The 22,874-nt window shown below is 37.6% G+C and overlaps 1 protein-coding gene and 1 long non-coding RNA gene across 4 annotated transcripts in view; both read left to right on the top strand.

Annotated features, from left to right (window-relative positions):
- The window catches only part of LOC127961382 (regulator of G-protein signaling 20), a 315,518-nt gene that overhangs the window by 182,760 nt on the left and 109,884 nt on the right, over positions 1 to 22,874 (top strand). The gene's annotated exons all lie outside the window — the stretch shown is intronic.
- LOC127961387 (uncharacterized) lies at positions 14,106 to 20,439 on the top strand. Its single transcript, XR_008154427.1, has 6 exons — positions 14,106 to 14,217; positions 16,474 to 16,554; positions 17,307 to 17,360; positions 17,678 to 17,731; positions 17,834 to 17,860; positions 18,039 to 20,439. It is a non-coding gene; the product is annotated as an uncharacterized LOC127961387 (long non-coding RNA).

The raw sequence follows: 22,874 nt of genomic DNA, 5'->3' as shown, positions 1-22,874 counted from the left end.
ATCACTTATTGTGTATGGCTTTTGATAACTATAGGATACATAGTCATGTCTAGTATTGATATAACCGAATTTTCTTGCTTGATATTGTCCTGACAATCATTTATTTGTAAAATATATCATAATCGTGTTATAGGAATCATGTCCAAAATTAGACCCTGTGAGGCAGGAACCACATGCTTGGTAAGATAAACAAATGATTTATGATGCCCACCCCAAGAACATATCTGATTGGTCAAGGCAACATTTGGGGGGTGGCCAACAGGGAAGTTTAAATACTTTGGATACCATGAAATTTTGCTTTTAGTCCCTAGCTGCTGCTATTAGCCATGTCCGCTCTTAGCTTTTAGCTTGTAGCTTTGCTACCTAGCTTTAGCTTGTAGCATCTAGCCATGCGGTTAGTCATCATTGTTCTTTGAGCGCGGTTCCAGCGTGCCTGCCTGCTGCTACTATGCCAAGATGAGAAGGAACACAACCTAGTCTCTCAAACTTTATTTCTTTTCTTTTCCGTTTGAGAGTTTCGTGTTCTGAGTTAGGTTTTGTAACGTCCGTTCATCTTCAACCAGCCCACATGACTCTGCACTTTCAGCCAACACCCAACAACAACGGGCTTCCCAAGACGTCACTTCAGAGACTGAACTTCCAGCCAATCAACGACCTCGGGATAGCCCTTTCACCGAGGCTCCTTCTTCACAGGAGATGCAAGTAACTTTACCTCCAGACTGTGACCTTTACTGGTGTATCTAATATAATTTTAACCTCATTGAGGAACTCAATGCGAGCGTTAATTACGTGATTGATGGTTGTTCATGTTTATGCAATTTAACGTATTGCTGTGAACTTGGGATTCCATATTTCCATTCTCTTAAACTCATCTTTCCCTTACTTTCGACCTTCCTGCAACTTGTGTGAATGTGTGTGTGCGTGCGTTTATGTGTTAGATTAGTTTATATGTCTTAGATTTATCTAATAAAGCCTAATTCATATTGAAAAGAGAAGTATCTTGTGTTTTGTGCTTACAAGTTAATGTCGTAAACTGCCGATCTTGTTACTGTGCTAATTGATAGTGTTTTCACTATAGTTTGGATATTAGTATCCAGCGCAGATTTGATGTTAAACGGCTCGTTCAGTGAATCGCAGTGATCAGCCGTGAAACAGTGATTCTGTTCAAATTCCCTTTAAAATCTTAAATGATTCCCTTTGAGCTAAATTGACCTGTTTCCCTTACAACATAAAACATTCTCACATATATAAAAACTGTTGAAAAATAAAAGAAACAAAGAAAAAGGTAGAGTTGGGGTACTCAAACTCGGACTCGGACTCGGACTCGAGTCCAATTTTGAATGAACTCGGACTTGTCATGCACTCGGGTGTATTTGTACTCGGACTTGACACGGACTTGAACATTTTGGACTCGGAAAATATTCCGAGTACAGTCAAGTCCGCGTGTGTAACAATAAAAAAAGCATAAAATTGAGATGATAAATTAATGAATGTCTCCCCTTATGTCATTTTACTGCACCACACCGGCAGGCAGCAGTAGCATATCATCTCATGCTTATAGACGAAACACACGCATCACTCACTGGATATCAGTGTGGATTAGTGATGGAAAGTTTGATTCTTTTCCGCGAACCGGTTCTTTCGGAAGGTTTGATTCAATAAACCGGTTGAAAAAAAAAACGGTTCACTGGTTCTTTTACGCTCGACGTAATGACTGGCATTGGCGTTGTCGATCAAACATTCAAATATATAAAGTCACTAATCATAATTTCAGTCAGTTAAAAACCTCATAATCATGAAAAGTTTACAATTAATTTTTGCAACAACAAACCCAAATACAGCAACTGCAATAATATGCATACGAGGATTTAAGTCTTGAAGATATAAAGCAAATTAGGTGTCATCAGCGCAGAAACCATGATCCATGATACAACCATGATACAACCATGAAACCATGATACAACCATGCGATGTATTTGTTATTAAATGAACTTACATTTCGTCGGATTGCCCTTCATTCAAGCCCTCGGATTACCTGCACTCATAACATTAGCACAGAATCAGTTCAGAATCAATCACCAAAAGAATCAGTTCGGTTCAGACGCGCTGTGAGTCAGTCGGTTTCACGCTGAATCACGCATGCGCAGTATCATCAGCTCCTCGGTTCTTGAATTGGACGCCTCCGAAATAAAAACGGATTTCTGTTCCGTTTTACTGATGATCCGAAAACCGATGCTACCAATTCTTGACTTGAAAACGAGAATCGCTCAAACCGGCACGTGCTGCAGTTCAGTTTCATCAGCTGCTCTACTCGTGTTCATGTTCTGTTTACTACAAACTAAATTTGTGAATCTGTCTTCATCAACTATAAATACAGTACAGATATTTCATAAATAATCCCTTATTCCTCTTAAACATAGTCTTTAGAGTCTTAATTATTGTCCAACTTCCCTGAAAACCCCTTTGGCCCATACATAATCTACAATATACAGATTAGAAACATGCATCTTAAAAAAAAAATATATATATATATATATATATATATATATATATATATATAGTTATTTTAGCACACTTTCCGATGTTTAACAAAATACTTGAAAAATTACATGCATGCGCAGTATCATCAGTTCATCGGCTCTCAAATCGAACGCAACCGAAAGAAACGAATATTAATAGAATGTAAAAATTTACAATACCAATTTATAATCTTTTTTAGTTTAATTACTTTCTGGACTCGGGCGGACTCGGCCTTTAAGAACTCGGACTTGAGTCCATCTCGGCCCCTTTTGGACTCGGATTCGGACTTGGACTTGGACTTGATGTTTGTGGACTTGGTCTTGACTCGTACTCGACAAAGGTGGACTCGGACCCAACTCTAGAAAAAGGCGATCGCTATAAGTTCCTCCTCCATCAGCTGACATGTGCGTCAGAGCACGTCACGAGGGAGCGCCAAAATTCAAATATACTATCTTTCGCCTATCTTTCATTCAATTTTTTTTCTGGTGGAGATCATTTCATTCTGTTTGTGAGACTGTACACTGCAAAACCATGCCATTTTTTTTACTACAAAGATGCAGTTTCTGACCATGAGTTATTCCATAATGGACACAAACAGTTCTGTCGCTGAAGAACTGAAACGTACACAAAGGAATTATGATCCATATTACAACGTTATTGCTTCGTTGGACTAAACGTGCTTCATGAGATGTCATTTAGTGGAGCCTTACCTTTCTAACTAAACCGGGATTTACAGCTGTGTGTGTGTTTGTGACTCTTTATTACGACGGATCAGGGGGGTATTCCAGAAAGCTGGTTATGTGACATACCCAGGTATGTTTAAGAGTAAGTAAGTGGATAACCTCAACTTTCGGTTCCAAAAATGGAGGTAACTTTCAGGGTATGTTAGTTGTCATAGCAACTCACTCTCTGAACATAACCTGCACCGGAGCAGGTTCTGTTCCAGGGTTAGTTCACTTCAGCGAGCCTTCAGTGGGTGTGACAGATACCGCACAACATTATACATACATATATATATATATATATATATATATATATATATATATATATATATATATATATATATATATATATATATATATATATATGATATGTTAATGAGAAAGCGCTAATATAAGTAATAGGGCAATATATTATATTATTTCTTTTATTGGCATATATAAGAGTTATCATACATAAATACTATGTAGGGTAATGTTTAACTTAATATATATTTATATATTAAATATTTAAATATATAATATTTATTTATTTTATTTAATACATTTTATATTATCTTACAGATGGATCGGCATTTTCTATAATGTCTAAATTTAAATCAAAATACATATCTGATATGACTTAATATAAATTAGCATAAAACAAACAATATAATTCACATTCTTTCTCAAGGATTAAAGATTAAATGGAAATAAATAAAAATTGCACAGCCATCAATTAGGTGGCGATATGCACTAAGCATGTAAACAACTAATGAACAAAAGAAGAAGAAAGAAACAGCTTGGCACGCTTTTTCTTAGCGTCCGTTTCTATAGTGACTCGTCGATTCGTCGCTCTGTTGAGAATGTCTTGAGTCTTAACCAGGAACATACTCTGAGTTGAATGAACTTACTCCCGGACGCGTTTTTGGAACCACATACCTCGAGTAAGCAAGGTTTGGGGTTAATCAACCGAAAGTTCAGGGTTTAGTTCACGGTAAGTTAACCCTGCTTTCTGGAATACACCCCTGGTATGTACAGCGTTTTCATTGCTCATGTTTTTATGTGTACTGCTTACACAAATGTAGCGAATACAGTCTTTATAAGCTTTCCATTGAAAAACAGCGATCTGTCATCGATGCTTGAGGCTTAGATCTTTATAATGATACATAGATTGTCAAGATTAAATTTGTCCCGTTTCATTTAATCTATTCATAAACACTGCAAGTTGAAAGGCGTTCAGGATTAGGGCGTCGGGGTGCTGGCTAACAGGTTAACAGTGCTTTATACATTATTAGGTAAAGGCTCTTAATACTTCATCCACAACAATATTTAATGAGGTTAACTTATAATGTTACCCTCATTTTGGCTAGTCTGCACAAGTTTAACAAGCTTGTTTGCTTTGCGGCCACTTTAAATACAAGATAATCATTCAATCTAAGTCAGAGCACTCACAAATCTTTCCACAGCATTGTGAGCAGGGCGGCCAGAGCAATTTTTGACGCTCCTCGATGGCGGCAGTGTGAAGGCACAGTAAGCATCCAGTAGTGTGACTGAATTCAGTCAAACTGGAGGGGGTTGGGACTTGGGGGGTAATGCTGTATAAATTGTGGGGGTTAAAATTAAAGCCGTGGATTGCTTTCTCTTTCCTATGGAGAGTGTCTGATGAGCATTTCAAAACTTGCAGAGCAGGTTTAGGCAAAGTGTCTGTTTTAGGACAAATTCCTCCTTAAGTTTGGCTTTTGAAATTTTTGGAACAACATATTGCGTGTTACAATACAATATGGTTTTGTTTGTTTTTCTCAGTAGACATAAGGCATCTCTGAGAGAGAGAGACACAAAGAAACTTATAGAAAGAGACAAAAACGTGTTAATTCGTGTTAATTGCACATGGCAACGCTGTAGTCACTTGGCAATACAAATGTAAAAATAAATTGCAGTAATAAGAAACTTTCCAGAGACTTCATGTAGGCATAATATTTTTTTATTTAATTATTGGGCAATTCCAGTGTTACTGCCTTAATCTTGTAGTCAAAACCTGAAATATAAATTCTCACAGAATATAATCGTTACCAATATACTGTATTGAAACATCTCTTTATGTTTTTATAAATCCCAAACAGAGTCCAGACATCAGAAAAGTATCAATCTATGAACGTGTTTTATAGGCTAATTTAGATTTTGGAAATACACAGATGTGACAAAAAAAGACCCCTGTTTTTCTGTGATTTACAATGCACTAACCAGAAAAAAACTATATCTGCAGAATGTAGAAGGGTTGACCACTTTCTTAAAACATATCAATTTTATTAAATTTTTTGTTTTTGTGTTTCAGAGGAAAAATCTATGTTAAGGATGTGACATCTCTCCATTAAAGATGGTTCTGAAAGCAGAATTTATGCAAATGCTTATAACATGCTTTAAAAACTACTAACAGAGATGTCTAGAGGGTATTTAATAGGGCTGCCCCTCACGTAAGATTGTTCTAGTTACTAGTAGTTATTAATTTAAGTCATTATTCAACTAATCGCATGTTTATATTAAATGAAAACAGCCTAATCCATAATGAGCCTTATGTAGCAAATCAGCTCGAAGGCGAAATATGATTCATCCGTCATAACTAGTTATGATAAATTATAAATTGACCTCTCAGTGTCAACTGTCTGTCAATTCTAAGAATTTTACTTTGCTGTTTAAGGAAAATAACTTTCTTACTGTACAATTTTACTCAGAGCATGTAGCTAAACCTGCATGATTAGGGACTTCAGTTATGAGCAAACAATAAACAACGTCAAGAGGGATACAAGTAAGACTTTATTAACTACATAAACACTTAAACTAGTCTAACACACACACACACACACACACACACACACACACACACACACATACAGTGGATGTAGGAAAAAGTGTTAAAGCTTGAGCAATAAAGAGAGGAGAAATAAAACATGAAGCTATCATACAATTTGATATTCAGCAGCTCTACAGCCTGAAGAAAACAGCAGTTTCTTAGTTCAAACTCACCTTTGAAAAAGGTGGATATGACACTTAATATAACAATTAATAAGGCTAAGTTTGAAATGTTGCAGGTCTTGCTTATTTGAAAAAGGGTTCTGATGCACTTTGGGGCTCCGGTTGGTCTCTGCTTAAGTGAGTTGGTGAAAAGACCAGTTAGAATAAGAGGCTATTGATGAATGGAAAGTCAAGGCTGAAAGGCCTGGCACAAGCTTAGCGTTCTTTTTAAGGCTCTTAGCTCAGCATCTTCTCCTGTAATTCCTGAATCTAAAAGAACCGCCCTGATCGGTGATCTGGCATTATGTGTCTGTTTTTGAAAGTCTTGAGTTAAAAGTAGCTTAGCCACATTCCTGAACGTCGTAAGTCCTAGTGTTATCAGATAGTGTGCCTTTGGTTGCTTTGGAAGCAAAGGCCTGTTCTGTATTTTTTAGGTGATAGTTGCCTTTTGGGGGTAGGGTTCATAAACCCTTTGTTTAGATGAGGAGGCGTTAGATATTATTTATTAAATATAACAAATAGTGGTGTGTCTTATTGGTCCAAATGCTACATAATTCCCCCCTTTTTGAACGTTTTTGTCCATCCAATAGCCAACTGCGAGCGACGTCAAAGGTGCAGAGCAATTGGACACGCACCTGCTACTCACAGCTGGGAGACATTGGTTGCTCTCTAGCTATTGGTGCCTCCAAGAGTGGTTGTGGTGCCATGGTGGATGCTGTCAGGTGGTGTGCTGTGGTAATGTAGGCTGTAGCAAGGTGTGGGTCCTTGAGACTATGCAGCAGGTGTCAAGGCTGTGTCACCTGTCATCCTGAAGTGAGTTGGTCAAGGTAAGATGGTTGTTTGTTGATGTTGTTAACCAGTTGGCTATCCATGGTACCCGCAATTTCGGAAAAGTCGGGTTATACTCTCACTGGTAAGAGTGCAGGTGGTTCCAGGGATTGCAGGGAATTGCTATGGAGATTCTGTAGTGTGCAGAGAATTTCAGATTGACCTAGTGATGATGGCAGGAGAGCAGCAGATGGTTGTTATCCCTCTTTTTTGCTCGAATGTTACTGGAAATCTATTGTTTTTTTTTCAGTGTCGCTTGGCTCTTGTGGCGCCACCAACTTGGGCTTGCCTGAACTGTGTTGGTAGTGAGGTTTTGCTGTTGGACATGTGGGCCCGTTGATCCATCCAACATTGTCTGGCTGCTTCTTGGGTGCTGTCTGGTTTTAAGGGATTCTCCTTCCTTGGAGGGGTCTGAAGATAGGTTGCTTCAGGCAAGGAGTCAGACGTTCGTCCTTCCCAGTACTCCTCAGTTGAGTTTTGTTCTAAGAGCTCTTTTGCTAGTGTCAGCAGCTCCTGTAACTCCGAAGAATGCGTGTCCAGCTGTGCTTGTGCAGCCTCCATTCAGCACCTGTGTGAAGGGTATGGAGGAGGATGTTGTGGTGAACTGCTGTTGGACATACTGTGGTGTTTGCAGGATGAGGATACCCTTTTCCATGCTTCTCCCAGTGTTTGGTCTGGAACCCGGGTCTGTTGTCATGGTGACGGCTCTGTCCTCCACTGGCTAGCGGCTTTCTGCAGAAGGGCCTTGCATTATGGCATGGATTCATGCTTTGGATTCTGGGATGTGTAGTTCAGAATCAGTGGGGTTTTGAGAACACCTCAGTGGAGGCATTGTGCTTATTAAAGGTCTTCTGTGTCAGGTCACACAGTTGTTGAATAGGCATTGTGCGGCAGGCCATAATGCCTAAATGATGACTTACAATAGGATTGAGGTTTCGGAGGAAAAGGTTCTTGAAACTAGTGTCCTCCTCCATGCCAGGGTAATTGTTAGCTTCGAAGTATGCTCATCAAAGTCTGTGGTATTAAGCATGGGGATTTTCATGCCTGCCCTGTTTGGTGTCTAGGCCAGTGATCAATCCATGTTCAGACTCTGGGTCTGAGAAATCCTTTATGATTGCGTGTTTAAGCTGCTGGTGAGTCCACTCTCAGGGTCTCTGTTGCTGAGCAAGGACTTGGATTTCAGCTCAGGTTGCTTGCAGATGGCATTCACAGGCATTGTTTCAGTTTTCCTGAATTATTATTATTTTTTTTATGTAACTGCAGAGTTTTTCAGGGAGCTAACTTGAAGTGTCCAGCAGAAGGCTTTGGTTCCCCCCTTCGCAGCTGGTTATGGGGGGGAGGGGGGCTTGCACTGCTGGTGGTGTGTTGTTCAGCACGCTGTCTTTTACATGAGCACATGCGCAGTCGACAGGACTGTTTCAGTTCTCTCATGTCCAGCTCATTAAGGCTGAAGTATCTCCATCACAGTTCTCTGCTGGGTTTCCAGGTGGTCCTGTTGAGCTGGCAGGGCTGGATGTCTGTGGAATATCTTCGACATACTGGCACATTTGTGGGAACACCAGAGAGAGAGAGGTAAATAAACAGAAACAAAAGGAAGTGTTTCTAGTGTGCTCAGGGGCCTGGTGTAAGGAGGGTAATAGGCAAGACAGGAATTAGACTACTAATAACCTGTATAGCTCATTAAGGTTACGACAGTCGTTAGAACTGCTCTAATTCTATACCCAGGGGGAAGATGGTGATGGTCAAACTAACTGAAATAAGGTAAAATTAAAACAAAAGGTCTTTATAGCTGTAAGAAACTAAAAGGAAAAGGAAATGAATCAATTGATTTAATAAAATCTCAGATTTCAGAATATAAAAAAATCAACTTAGCTGAATTGATACATTCATGCTAAACAAAGGTAAATTAATGAAAATAAAATCAAAGAGAAGGTGATAGCAATAAACAGGAAGTGAAACCAGAAGTGAGGAGAGAGAGAGAGAGAGACAGACAGACAGAGAGATTTGTTTGAGATTTGTTACAATGTTACAACGACATCCCGGGATTGATTCTGGCTTTGAACCCGGGTCGGGGACCTAGTAACATTGCCGGGTTCGACCCGGGACGAGCGCTGTGTGAACAAAAGCCAGATCTAATGCCATGTCAGAGTGAACGGCTGTTTTGAAGAAAGATCAACGTTCGCGACAAAAAAAATATCTGCAAACTGTAATGAAAGTATAACGTGCCTAGCATTTTCGACTTGTACATTACACGTCACGCCCTGATGTCACGTGTCGTTACGGGATCTTTACTGATTGTGTGTGAAAGCACGCACATATCCCGGGTAATCACTGGCGGTGTGAAAGTGCAAAATCTAGCGACCCAGGAACAATTGCTGGAACACTTTACCCGTATATTTGCCAGAATGGCAGTGTGAAAGGGGCTTAAGTGTCACCTAGCAGTTGAGATTAAGGGCTTAGTTTAGACTGTATGGCTGCTAAAGTTAGCTTTGGCTACACACAGTTCTTTGTTTACACAAAGATATTACATATATGTGAAGTGAGTGCTATTATCAGATTAACCCGGAAGAATCTGCTCACACTTCAGGGGTAACATGTTGCTAGGAGACTAATGCAAACTCACATCACAGCCCAAGCGGAGCAGCGATTGATCTGTGCTGTCAGCATGCATAGGAAATTCAAATGTGGTCAGATGAGGAGGGCTCAGTCATGAAATCACATGCAACTCATTCACAAATCAAAACAGCACATTCACTTCATAGGCAATGGTGAATATATAGTTAGCTACGCTAGAATTTGACGTAAATGTTTTACATGAGCGAGTCACTATGAATACAAAGATACTTAACACATAATAAGGCCTTAAACCGGTGAAATTAGGAGCATCGCTCAGAGCACCTACAACAGTGCTGAAAGTGTGGATTTCTTCCCCCAAGATCAGACTGATTTATTCTGGTACCATTTATATGCTGCTTACATGAGATTACTTCGTCAGAAGATGCATACCCTCTACTAACAACAGAAATTAGGGTTTCTTTGCTAAAATCAGGTTAGTTTCTTATCGTACGATTTAAAAACATTATAGCACTGAAAACTTTCTACTGCTTGTACGAAGGCACATTCAAGCTATAGTTTTATCTTATTTTGATCAGAAACTGATGTGCGCATGTATAAGAAGTTACTAAACTAATGAGACGGATGCATAAGATTGATTACTGGGTCTGCTTGCAAGCAATGTTTAAAATTATGCTACCATTCTAAAATTCTGATAGTACTGCATAAAGTAGGAAAACTATTATTTTCCTGGTTATGTGTTTCTGGCTAGCTTGTCAAGGTCTCTGGGGGTCACATCATGCACTGCTGCAGGCATGCTTGGAAGGGACCCTCTCCACTCTGTGGTTGCTGGAGGTATTATGGTTCTGTCTGCTGAGTTGTTAAGCAGAAAGTGCTTGCTCATCTTTCGTAGTTGTTGAGGGGATTTGCGCTGCTGAGCAAGGATGAGGGAGTAGGGTATCTCTCCCACTGTGGTTCCTTTTGCAGCCTATAAGAATACCTGAGTTCTCTCTGGACAGATCAAGTTCATCTTGAGTGTTGTCCAGCTTTTCCAGGTCCTTTCTGGCTGCCTTTTCCAGTCTTTTGGTTTCCTCATGTAGCTCCATTCTGCTGGGGTCCTTGTGGGATCTGTGAGATCCGTGATCTGTTGCTTGAGATCATTTACCTCCTGTTTCAGACCAATGAGGACATTAGTCAGGAAGATGATGATCTTGGTGATCTCTTTGTAGTCATAACTCTAGCTTGAGTCATGAGTCGGTAGTACCTTTGTTGTCTAATTGCTTTCGGCTCTGGTTCAGTAGGTTGTCTGTTGCCCTGGGTAGATGGGTGTTCCTCACAACGCCTGGCCAGTCCTTTTGGTCTGCTGTCTGGACAGATAGTCTGAGCATCTGCAATATTTTGGCAAACTCATGTTAAGAGTAAGGGCAAGAGACTAACGCAAGATCAAACAGAATGTGGTGCTAGGTTTTACAGCTAGGTTTTGCCAGGTGTGGTTAGCTGGTGAGGTATTCTGTTATTATCTTAGCTGTGGATAGCAGAATGCTAAGATAAGTTTGGGTCAGCATATGTTTGCTGAAAGGAGCATAAGCAGAGTTCTAATTGATGACTTACTGTAAGACTGTTTTTATTGTCAAATTAACACTCAGAAATTACTGATAGTTCACAACAGGCTCGATCTCTAAGGAAGTGAAGTAGAGGAGGGAAAAGGAAGAGGAGAGCATTCCTATTCAGATTATGCTGATTACTTGGTGCTCGGGACTATAATTATGCCCTAGTATTTGTCTAGATGACTTGTGTAATAGGGTCATAAGATTAGAGCACATGTTGAAAATAAACAAATCAGGAATAAAATAGTCTCTACTTCCTTTTGAGGTTCAGAGAGAACATCAAACAAAAAAGTGGAACAAAAAGGGGTATAGAAAGTAAATAGATTTAAAAATCGCTGGCTGCTATTATTAAAACAGGGTAATCAGTCTGATTATTGGGAGCAATATTTAGCACTAGTGATTAACTGTAAGATGTGTGTTGGGCAACAAACCATAGTTGGCCGCAGCTGCTGCGTGTTAAGCTCCCATGCTTAGACCATACCATGTGTGTGCCCCGCCCTTCATAGCATGTTATTCACTGTGCTATTAAAAACCCCCAATAACTTAATTCTTCTCTAGATAAAAAGTTAAATGTAATTAAATTTAGATTTAATTAACTAGTAACTGAGCAATAGCATTCAGGAAGGATACATCTGAGTTTGTTACGTTAGCTATAAGAATTTAAGATAGGGAACAGAGAATAGAGGACGTGAAAAATCAGTGCATTCAGTCCTTTAAGACTTGTTGCATTAAATAAGCACTTCTATGAATGCTTCTCTAATTTCACAATAAACCTCTTCCACTTGTTTAAAGATTAACAAAACAGGTTTGCTTTAAGTTAAAGACGGTTTAAACATATATTTAGTTATGAAGTATGAAGTTACTGTGTTTCAGCGAGTGAAACACAGTAATGACCACCAGGTTACTATTGTATACATACAGTCAAAGTGTAGATGAATTGCATCGATCTAATTATAGTATATAATGCCTTGATCTAATCTACCTTTATATAACACTGTACTGACATTTCTTTGTCAAAAACAGTTTAAACAACACTGCAATTTAGTGATTTCTTCACTAAAGCAGATTGATGCATTATGGTACAGTTTGGACTGCTGAGCTGAGGTTTCTTTGTCTGGACAGACCTACACTTTAATACTGAAATTAGATATCCATCTGTAGACTGATTAAGAACTTGTTGCGTGTTTTTATGAATTATTTCCTTTATTTTAGTAAAACACAAGGTACTGTATAACTTTGCTCAAATTATTTAAGCCTAACTAAAACAATAAACTAATCAAATTAAACTTGGCCACGATTTAGCTAAATCAATTGAAACTGAAAAGAATGGATGGATTAATTCAATTCAATTTGTTTATTTGTATAGCGCTTTTTACAATACAATACAATACAATACAGTACAAATCGTTACAAAATAACTTTACAGAAAATTATGTTTCTACAATATTTAGTAATAGCTTGTGAAAGTGGTGACTTTCAGTTTGTGCACGTATGACAGGATTTGTAGAGAAATGTACACAAGTCGTAGTCAGCCAGATGATGAACATTATTAATATTATTAATAATTAATATATGATTCAGTCACACTTGTAGCAATGTTTGTTAGTTCTGTTGTTGATTCAGGGTTAGCATCATCTGGGGTCCTCTGAGGGTCGGCATCATCTCTTCTCAGGTGTTCTGGATCCAGACTGGAGCTTGTGTAAATCCTAGATCCCGTGACAAAACATATAAACAAATAGAGACATCATAGCTGCTGTTCCAACAAATTAAAATTAATTATTTCATCCCAAGCTAAAGAATAAGAATGCACATTTGATCAGATACAACTATACTCACAATTTAAGATACATTATTCAAATGCTTGGCGAAAGAGATGCGTTTTTAATCTAGATTTAAACAGAGACAGTGTGTCTGAACCCCGAACATTTTTAGGAAGGCTATTCCAGAGTTTGGGAGCCAAATGTGAAAAAGTCCTTTAGTGGACTTTGCTATCTTAGGAACTACTAAAAGTCCAGCGTTTTGTGACCTTAGGGAGCGTGATGGATTGTAACGTGGTAGAAGGCTAGTTAGGTACGCAGGGGCTAAACCATTTAGGGCCTTATAGGTAAGTAATGATAATTTGTAACTAATTTGTTGAATTAATTAAACTTTTTTTCCCAAGTAGTTATCTGTCAAAATAAAGGACAGGTAATGCATAACAAAGTTTGTGCATGACAAAAATGCATTATTTTTTTTATTAAAGGAATTTATTTTAAAATATAAATTAAAAATTTACTTGTGACAAATATAGGCCTAATATGTGAGAATATTTACATTTTTTTTCATATAAATCCATTTATGTAGCCTAGCTCACTAAAATAGGCTACCACTTTTAATGCTCTGATGAAAAGTAACACACTATTTCTTTAGGATAATATAACACATAATTCATATTATATAAATAATGCTGCACACATGTTAAATGTTTCACATCTAAAATATGGTGTAATACTATGTAGCTTAAAGAAAATATATGCACAGGCTCATCGGCTTAACATTTATCCTGCTTGAATTAATTCTATGAAACACACATAACTTCATAAGTACTACATTTTCATCTGTGAATATTAAATAATTGAACTACAGTGTTTTTCTTAATTTTCCCAACTGCAGCTGTCAAAGGCAAAACATAAGTGAGGCAAAGCTGATGGCTATTTGCGAAAATGTGCTTTGATCCATTTGTTTGATAACTCGTGGTTAAATCACCACTCAGCAGTCAAAAGCTTCAAATGCACTTTGTAAACATGGTGGCGACAGCGCCCACAGTGGTAAAAAGCTCATTCTGGTTAGCTGCCTTACTGTAAGTGGTGTGTTTTTGTCAATAAGATTTGTTATGCCAGTGCCAAAGATGACTTTCTGTTTGGTAAAAATCTGAACAGACAATGAAGTTTTAAAAAAAGTAAAGATATTATTAATGCTGTGTTGTGTTGCAGGGTCCTCATGGATTCACTGGGCTAAAGGTACATCATTATGTTATGAAGCATATCTGTGCTGTTGTTGATATTGATTTAAATTTGTTATTATTGGAATCAGTAGTTTATAGTTAATTCAGTCAATACTGATGCCTAAATTAATCCCATATTTCTTATGGAATATGGACATTTGGTTTTTAAGGCATGCTGCATACTTGCCATGTATTGTTCATAGAGCAAATCACCTTTTTCATAGATGGAAGTTTTGTACATAGAGAATGCTGTTAGACTTGCAGAAGGTCTTTTTCACCACATAACCTCCCTCTGTGTACTACTATACCAAAAGGTCCTTAGTCATCCAACTCATTGTAGACCAGGGGTCGGCAAGTAAGTTTGGCATTTGGCAAAAAAAAAAAAAAAAAACTAGGTGGTGGGCCAGAACATAGTCAAAGCATAAGTTGAAAGAAATGAATTTATGAAAATGCAATTAGAATTGCCTGTGACATACTGTTAAAGTTTCTCTTGTAAATGGTAGTGAGCCGTCTTTCATCCTGTAGGAGGACAGTCATTAACAAAAAGCCACATTTGTGTGGTGGTGTCCAGCAGAGTATGTGAGCGGAGTGAAGCATCAACAATTTCCCCTCCTCACTCCAAGCATTTAATAATCACTCTGCTCTCGCTCAGCTCATCGCTAACTGAAATCAGAAACACCACTCTGCCTTCACCCTTCACTCTGTGGCTAAAGTATTTCAGTAAGTTTTAAATATCACAGTTCTGTTTAATAGAACACAAACAAACATTTTTAACTGAAACCGTTGCAGTCTGTCAGTCCTATAATGTCAGTGGATGGGAATCATAGCTTTGAAAGTAATAAAACATACACAAACAAAACCAAATTAAACCCTGCAGCTCGTGATGATACATTGATGTGTAAAGACATAAACTGAAACTGAACAGTATGTATATTGTTTTTTTTTTATCTCTGATTATCACCGCAATGTCTAAACTGTCCTTCTCAAAGGAAATCATCTTCTTTAGCCTGGCATGAGGCGTCTTATTATTATTATTGCTTTATGGCAGAACACAGACCTATAAGTGCATTACTGCCACCTATCTCTCAAATAGACTATTGATACTCCCAATTGAGATTGTAGATAGTCAGTGGTCCATTTGATACATATGTGGCTGTAATGTCTGCAATCCGCCGTAAAGCAAGAGGAAGAAGAAGAGGCCTCACGTGCGGGCTGAAGAAGGAAGACGCAAACACACTCAGGACAGTTCAGACAGTTTAGACATTGTGGTGATAATCAGAGATAAAAAAAAAAAACGATAGAAGTACTGTTCAGTTTCTTAGACAGACCAATCATTTTCTGTCTTTACACATCAATGTCTCATCACAAGCTGCAGGGTTTCATTTGGTTTTGTTAGTATATGTTAAAAATCAAACGCTAGTTAAAAATCTCAGTTTGTGTTCTTCTGAAGAAACAAAGTCACCTACATCTTGGATGCCCTGGGAGTAAGCATATAAACATAACATTTTGTGTGAACTATTCCTTTAAAAAGTATAATTGCTGAAAATTTAGTTTGTAATGAAAGTAACAATATGTTTTTGTCAGTTATTTTACCTATGGATCAATGCGTTTCTTATAGATTTCTGCTCATTCGAAATCGGATACAGATGAAGTAGCACTGTAAGATTACATTTGTTTGAGTGCATTAATGAGAGAGTTATTGCGCGTTGTAGTACTATTTTTTTAAATCATGCTTTCAGCTGAAAATATTCACTCTAGAAGGAGCAAACATATTCCTTGAGAACTATAACTTCCCACTTATGTCCATTCATCATATCATAGCCTTCACATTCTTTCTGATTTGAGTGATCCATCTCTATCAAGCTAAATATGCAGTTATATGACGGGCCGTTGGCATGAGTTGTACTCGTGAAGAAGAGCAACTGAAAACTTAGACGCTCCGACTTTTTAAAAAGTCAGCTCCTCGCTCCAGTCAAAATCACACCTCTCCATTCCCACTCCACTCCGCTCACATGCTTTAATTTGTGAGTAATATTTGCTGTCATGGCAGATCTATTTCAGAACCAGCCGCTATCAAAATAATATGGCTGCTGGCACATGTCAGATATTATTGCTGGCGGGCCAGTTTTATCCTGTGGGCCACCTGTTGCCGACCATTGTTGTAGATTGTCTGGTGCTATTTGTCCAGAAATCAAAAAGCAAGATTGTTGCCTCCTGAGTAACTGTTACACAGCATTTCCTGAACTGTCCTCTGCCATTCATCTCCACTTAGGGGGAACCTGGGTTACACGGTCTCAAGGGACTGCGAGGGGAACCTGGGCATAAGGGTGACAGAGGACCCCTGGGTCTCCCCGTAAGTACACAACAACCATGCAGCCTGGGATGTTCATACTTCATCCCCACTTATTTTGACTCAACATCATCTAACCATTACTGTAGTCACAACTTTCCATTTGTTTTCATTGTTGTGACTTACTTAAACTTTGTGTGCTGGATAAATGTGCAATTGTTTATGTTTGTTACACAAATGTTGACTTTTTTTTTTGTTGTTGTTGTTGTCAAGAGTGACTGTTCATCATGTACTAATCTCACTTTTTAAACCTCCACTCATACTTCCATAAATGCACAGGGAGCATCTGGCTTGGACGGCAAGCCAGGACCCAGGGTGAGTCATAGGCAGCCACGTTTCACCCCAAAGTACCATCCTACATCTTTAAAAAAAAACACCAAAATGGGTCATGTGACACATTTATGGTGAAGGGGAAAGGTGGTTGGACTCGTTGGTAATGTTTATATAATGTTAAACTCTCTGTGACAGTGAGAGATTAAACAACAACATGAGATACTCTGTGTTTCTGCTGCTGAGTTTGACATTAACACAGATTTAACACTTACTCATCCATTAACATGCCATTTAATTTTTATGCTCCTCCGTGTATTTATTTGAGATTTGCCTGACCAATTATTAAAGATAGAGTCTAAAGATTAACATAGAGAGCAAATCTTAAAAAATAAAATAATTACAGTAGCCTGATTTTCCTCAACCAATGTATTGACGTAAATTTTTTTGAAAGCACAACACTTTATGCACTCCTTTTTTTATAGGGTATGGATGGACCAATAGGGACTCCTGGTCCAGCAGGTCCGAAGGGCGATAGAGTAAGTTTTGTTATATTATTTTATTTTTATTTAGAATTTTATGCTTGTTTTCTGCTCCCCCTTATTTTAGTATAGAACTGTAAGGTAGACAATTACACTTTAATAATATGAATACTGCATGCTGATTTGTGTTTTTAATCTCTGATTTACCTGAATTCTCACAGTGTTTTACTGTTTTAAGCTCGGGATTTCAAATGACCAACACAGGGGCACCTCCTGATCCTCACAGCAGAGTCTTAACATGTTTCAGATTTTATGGTAATACTTTCCACTAAATGTGTTTATATAAAAGGTGGTGTTCAATGTATCTGTCACAGGGTGAGAAGGGTGATGTTGGTGATCCAGGACCCAGAGGGCCATATGGGTTACCTGTAAGTATTCAAACAATTGGAAATTATTTGGCCATTTAATAATCACATTATTCAGTACTGTAGTTCCAGAAAATATTTTGCTTTGTTTCTGTTTTTTTGAAGGGAGCTGCTGGAACACCTGGAATGGATGTGAGTTGTCATTCATTTACTGCTAATGTGTTGACTTTTTATCATTTATTGTCTCGTGAGTTGCCCTCCTGCAACTTTTCTGTCCTCTAGTAGCTGCCAGCAATATCTATGAAGATCTTTACCCCTGAAACAATGAGTATCAAGGCATTTGTAATTACTTGAAGTTGTATTTTTGCAGGGGGTACCAGGCTTAAAGGGAGACAAGGGCAACATGGGGGAAAGAGGAGAAAAGGTGACTGTAACATAGATGTTGTGAAACAGGGAATGAAACTTTCTCTATCTTTGATTAGATCTGATGTCAATGGACATTTACAAAGGAGTTTAGGCACAAAGCCTTCATACAGACTGAAAGTGGACCATGGAGTGAAAGATCAGTGTGAAGATATTACATTTAATAGATTCTCTTCTACAAAAGCAGTAGCAAATAGCAATATTTATAGTTGAAGGAAAAAAAAGTTTATGAACTCTTTGATTTTCAGCATTAATGATTCACACAATTTATAACTTACTGTTGTCTGAAACAACAGACAAACATGGTTTCCTTATACATTTAAAATCATTTAGGGTGATCTAAGAGTGCACACATTTATCCCTTCCTATACTATGAATGTTTATGCAGTGTTTTTGGCACTTTTATTTGTTTTAGTAAACTGTGTTTGTCTTTTGTTGTGGGTTAGTTAACATTAAAAATGTATTGCTGATATTTAATAAATAAATAAAAAAGTCAGGTATAGTCAAAGGGTTCACATATTTTTTTTTACTCCAACGGTATTTGTATAAATATTTGTTTATCATCATTCAGAATTTCATTACTAACATAGCATTTTACCATCCCATAATCATAAAAGTCAGGAAAAAAATAATTGTTTAGTTTATTGCCAAGTGAAAATATTTATTACAGTAATTCTTGTTCCAGCAAGAAATACAGAGTAATTCCATTGACAACAGGCTCAATGCTTTTGTAATGGCCCTGAACTGGCAGCTTCTTCTGCATGATTCCTTTCATTTCATCTGCCTGTTTCATAGACTTACACACTGTGCCAGAATGTGCCACTACAGTATGTAGTAAGCAGAAAATCCAAACCCATTTCAGTTTTTAAGTTGTTTAAAAGTCTACAACTAAGTTCTAACATGTCTAAATATACAGTTTTTTAAATATATAATTCCTGACAGTGGTCATGAAAGACGTTTCATTTAATCACACTGAAGTCATGTCATTTAGCTGTATACTATAGATGTATTAGCATGGCACTTGAAATAATTTACAGTAAACTTGATTTGTTTTTTTATGTTATAAATTATGTAATAACCTCCCATTTTCAACATTTCTTTTTTTCATAAAGTTTCTTAATACGTGTAAATAATTTTGATGAACATTAAAAGATTACATGGAACATATTTCACAGACATTTGATAGACAGGAATGAAATAATGAGTAAACAATGAAAAAAAAATTGTTTCAAAAACACTTTCAAATAACATCTTTAAGGCTTATTTAAAATGTTACAAAATTATCTTTAAAATGCAGCACCCTGATAAAAGGACGTTTCATTTTGCTTTGGATGTTTGTTTGTTTGTTGTTTTTTTTTTTTTGCTTTTCTCCTACACTCAAGTAAGGTTCTGTAAGTCATCATAAATATAGTCTCGTGTAGCCAGACCTTCAGACTGACTGGAGAAGGTCTGGGAACCTTGGCCCGCACAAGAGGCTACTGTATATGACTGACAGGTAAAGCAACCTCATCATGTTTATGGGTGTGGGTGGAAATTTCACATACTTTTGAAAATCCAGCATTTAGTTGATCCTGATAAACACTCATTGTCACAGTTGTAAGCACAATGGCTTTCTTCTAACATGAGAGGGTTTGGCATCGTGGCATCTTTGTTTCCAGGCTGAACATTAAAGAACGCAACACACACGTCTCTCGGAAATCATGTTTAATTTAACCAGTCTAATGACGACTTCAAATTTCTAGTTTAGTGTGCCATATGCATCAGACGTTCAGCAGACGACTCATGAGGATGATTGTCTGAGGCTGAGACTATTATAAATATAACCTTCATAATTAATTAAATACAATTCCCTTTCATAGTTTCACTTGATTCTGCATCAGAAGCCCATATAAATTGTCTGAAGACTAAATATAAACACTGAACGTACTGTGTGCTTCATAGAAAAGCATCAGATTTACGACAGAATTTTTTTATTCGTCATGCTGGAAGCGATTAATCTACCCTGTGATAAACATTTTTGTTATTCTTTGCATTGAAAATGTATGCTTCAGCAACCAGCTTGTTTGGATCTCATCTCTTTGTGGCTCTTCATTTGAGGAAGTGTATAACTAACTTCTCATGCTTGAGCAGTGCATTGTGGTACACAGAAGATTGGTCAACCCACTCTGTTTGTGTGCTTATAGTGACACCTCGTAAGATCCCTGGTGTTCCAACCTGAGGCAATGGAGGCTATCTTTCTCTCTCTCACTTGATCATGTCAACTCTATTCCTCCAGCTGAATTAGCACCTGATGAGCTCTGTGCACATGGTGCAGTTTCTTTCAGGTTTGAAGACCCCTAGCAATCAGGAGATGTGGCCCTCTCTAGCTTTTAAAGGAAAATGCAATCATTTTTCCATATTTCACTATGTTCTTCTCTCAACATAAACGAGTTGATACGTTCCTCTCCCGTCTCAGTGCGTGCACTTAGCCGCTGTAGTGCGTGAGTAAATATGGTGACCCAAAATAAAATGTGGCAATTTTCTATGTGGAAAAAAAATGATAACTATAATGTATGGCAGAAGAGCACTTCACAGCACTTCGCAGCACTTCGAACCCGGTGCAGAAATATGTCGAAGTGCTGCAAAGTGCTCTTCCGCCATACATTGTAGTTATCATTTTTATCCACGTAGAAAATGTCCACATTTTATTTTGTGCCGCCTTACTTACGTGTGTAACTACTCATGTAACTGTCTTTAAATAGGGAAAACATGGAAGTGTTTGGTGGCTTCTAAATTCATCCCTGTTTGGATCCTAAGGAATGAATGGTGCTAAGCTAAAAACTAACATAGTGGCGCTGAACGCTACAGTGATTAAGTGCATGCACTGAAACGTACGTATCAACTCGTCTATGTTGTGGGAAGAACATAGTGAAATATGGAAAAACTGTGGCGTTTTCCTTAAAAGAGTAAACTAAGGTGTATTTACATGCTGTAGACAGGGTAACGCTGGACTGGCCAGATGCAGATATCAGATATTATATTTCTGCAATTTATAATTTAACAAACTTCTTAAAAACATAAATGGACTTAGAAGTTTTCATTTTACAATCAAGACTGTTCCACAAACTGACTCCTTTAATTGTGACACATTTTTCCTTTACAGCCGATTGGAACCTGGGTTTTGTAAAAACCTCAGTACCTTTTAGTTCATATCTACTTTTCCTCTTGGAAAATCTATTTTGCAAATTGTTCGGTAAACTTTCCAGATGAGCTATATACGTTGTTTTTAGAAGGTTATACTCTACTAATTCATTACATTTCAGTGTTTTTATTTGTATGAATAAAGAATTAGTTGGATCTCTGTATCCATTTCCACTGGTAACTCTAATTGCTCTTTTCTGTAAGAGTAAAATTGGATTAATGTATGTTTTACAGGCACTTCCCCACACTTCAATACAATAGGTCAGATATGGAATAATCAATGAGTTATACAATAAAAACAATGACTTCTTATTTAGCGAATCTTTAACTTTATGCAGCACACCTATTATGTTAAATGTTCATCAATTATAATACCTAGAAACTTAATCTCGTGTGCCCTTTCAATTTCTAGTCCATTACTAGACAATGATTTTTTCAACATTTTTGTTTTTTTTAATGTTGGGGGCAAAGCTTCACAGCAAAGCTGAATGTGGTGTTTTTTCTTCCTTTTAGCAATTTTCTTCCTGACATTATGTTTTCCTTCACTTTTATTAAATTCTATAATTTAAATACTGTGTAGTGAAAGGTGTAGGGTTTCCATTGCGTCAGATAATGACAGCTTTCATAGGTTGAGTGAACATATGAAAGGAATATGTAAACCTCTATGTATAAGTTATGTAATCAGGGTTACATGCTCTAGTTTTGTGATTTCTCCTGAAAACTATTGTTTTCCTAAAAATATATGTGTGCATGCAGCATGACCATTTCATCACATTTGTTTTGATGTTTAATTCAGTCGACCACAGATTCATTTTTCTTTAATTGTTATCATTTATAATTCAAAATCAGTCTAATCTCTTGTCAAATATCAAAGTTGAACTCTTTGTGTATAATATTTAATTCATGGATAATGTTTTATTCACTGTTATAACCAGTAAGCAGTTTTTCTGCCTGTGTGGTTTGTTGATGGGTGGGCTTTTGTGGGCTGTTTCCCTGCTTCTCTTTCTCCTCCCTTGCGCCCTGTAAGACTGCTGTCAGTCTTGTTCCCTTAATCTTAATTGTCTGTCTCTCATTTATTGTCCTTTTATCTGATATTCTTATCTAACTTTTCTTGTTTTCAAAGCCTCCCTTTCCCTTCTAGCAATAGTTTTAAGTAGAACTATATATATATATATATATATATATATATATATATATATATATATATATATATATATATATATATATACATACATACATACATATATACACACTCACATAAAGGATTATTAGAAACTCCTGTTCAATTTCTCATTAATGCAATTATCTAATCAACCAATCACATGTCAGTTGCTTCAATGTATTTAGGGGTGTGGTCCTGGTCAAGACAATCTCCAAACTCCAAACTAGAGGTCTTCACAGTGCACCCGAGACCCGTCGACCCCGGACCCGACCCGGGACCCGTACGGGTTCGGGTCTATATTTTAAATCATCAGCCGGGTCCGGGTCGGGTCCGAATCTATTACCTCGGGTCCCGGGTCTGTTTAACATTGTGTGTAATACCCGTGCGATCGCCGATCGGAGTCATCGGACTCGGAGAACATCCGGCCGTTATCAAAGACTG

Source organism: Carassius gibelio, chromosome B7 (genome assembly GCF_023724105.1).
Source record: "Carassius gibelio isolate Cgi1373 ecotype wild population from Czech Republic chromosome B7, carGib1.2-hapl.c, whole genome shotgun sequence".
Lineage (NCBI taxonomy): Eukaryota > Metazoa > Chordata > Actinopteri > Cypriniformes > Cyprinidae > Carassius > Carassius gibelio.
This window is presented reverse-complemented; position numbering and strand designations above follow the sequence as displayed.